Source organism: Cydia pomonella, chromosome 14 (assembly GCF_033807575.1).
Source record: "Cydia pomonella isolate Wapato2018A chromosome 14, ilCydPomo1, whole genome shotgun sequence".
Classification (NCBI taxonomy): domain Eukaryota; kingdom Metazoa; phylum Arthropoda; class Insecta; order Lepidoptera; family Tortricidae; genus Cydia; species Cydia pomonella.
Genome location: NC_084716.1, coordinates 13,984,773 through 13,986,607, shown reverse-complemented (window position 1 = coordinate 13,986,607; position 1,835 = coordinate 13,984,773). Strand labels below are relative to the sequence as shown.

The window sequence follows — 1,835 nt, the reverse complement described above, 5'->3', positions numbered from 1 at the left end:
AATCGAGATTCGAAAACACATTGGTATGCGGCCAGGATTCGAACCACGACCTCCCGCACAGGAGGTAGCGGTCTTAAGCATTACGCCACCGACGCTCTCTATATATAGTATATAGCTCAATTTTAATAATTATTTGATAGAAGCATATTTAAACTTATGGCTCAGCTGGGCACGATTTCAAGTGACCCAAAATCTATAAAGAAATTAAACAAACAGTATAGAATTTTACTTAAAAATGTTTATTATTTACATTGTCCCCCACAATCGCAAAGCTCCGTGCACTTAAGTTGCCGCTGAAAGCACCGGCACCTCGAGCCGCCGCACCTCTTTTTGCATCTGCACCGGATCATTTCCAGGCATGCATCTGCAGCTACGGGCAAGTCTGTCCATGTAGGTTGCCAGCTTTCACTGACTTTTCTCCATCCCCAGTTAGATGGACAGGGAAGATTTTGATTCGGTGACATCTGACCCCATACATGGACTGCTTGGAACACTGCCCGCAGGAAATGCTGGTATAGAGCAGCTTTCGTCGGAGGTATATTCTCCAATTGGCGGTCTTTTTTCGAGAATAGGTGCTTTCGGGCTTCGTTTACGGTTGTAAATGAACTGGCTCTAAAACAAAACAAAAAAATTAGTTACTAGACTATTTTATTGTATTGCTAGTTTTAAAAAGTGCTTATTACCTGTCATATAAAATGACGACAAACTTTTCGATTACTGTAAACGCCTCGCTAGTACTCCCCTCATATGCTGCCAGAAACCCTTCTGTGGCATTGGGAAATGCGTTCCATGCATCTATTGCACTTTTTTTTCCTTTCCCGTTAAAATAGGACACAGTATCACAACCTGTGAAGGCATGGAACAGGGGGAGGACTTTCGCTTTTTGTGGCCCTGTAAAAGAAAATAATATGTTTTATATAGCCCGCCTAGCGTTATAGTCTCAGTGCATTCTATTTTTTACAGTAATCGAAAAGTTTGTCGTCATTTTATATGACAGGTAATAAGCACTTTTTAAAACTAGCAATACAATAAAATAGTCTAGTAACTAATTTTTTTGTTTTGTTTTAGAGCCAGTTCATTTACAACCGTAAACAAAGCCCGAAAGCACCTATTCTCGAAAAAAGACCGCCAATTGGAGAATATACCTCCGACGAAAGCTGCTCTATACCAGCATTTCCTGCGGGCAGTGTTCCAAGCAGTCCATGTATGGGGTCAGATGTCACCGAATCAAAATCTTCCCTGTCCATCTAACTGGGGATGGAGAAAAGTCAGTGAAAGCTGGCAACCTACATGGACAGACTTGCCCGTAGCTGCAGATGCATGCCTGGAAATGATCCTTTCAGCGGCAACTTAAGTGCACGGAGCTTTGCGATTGTGGGGGACAATGTAAATAATAAACATTTTTAAGTAAAATTCTATACTGTTTGTTTAATTTCTTTATAGATTTTGGGTCACTTGAAATCGTGCCCAGCTGAGCCATAAGTTTAAATATGCTTCTATCAAATAATTATTAAAATTGAGCTATATACTATATATACAGAGCGTCGGTGGCGTAATGCTTAAGACCGCTACCTCCTGTGCGGGAGGTCGTGGTTCGAATCCTGGCCGCATACCAATGTGTTTTCGAATCTCGATTTCATATGTACGTTTATTCGACGCTCTTACGGTGAAGGAAAACATCGTGAGGAAACCTGCACACGGCTGCGAGGAAACTCGAAGCTTGTGTGTGAAGTCGACCAACCCGCACTGGGCTCGCGTGAACGACTAAGGCCCGATCACCCTAATGCAGGGTAGGCTCGAGCCCCTCGGTGGGGACATATATGAGCTGATATGAT

General features: G+C 42.6%; 1 long non-coding RNA gene across 1 annotated transcript; it reads right to left on the bottom strand.

The window, feature by feature from the left end:
- Positions 1–218: 218 nt before the first annotated feature.
- Positions 219–1,331, bottom strand: LOC133525006 (uncharacterized). Its single transcript, XR_009800507.1, has 2 exons — positions 684–1,331; positions 219–612 (listed from the first exon to the last, which is right to left on the bottom strand). It is a non-coding gene; the product is annotated as an uncharacterized LOC133525006 (long non-coding RNA).
- Between the last annotated feature and the right edge of the window lie 504 nt (positions 1,332–1,835).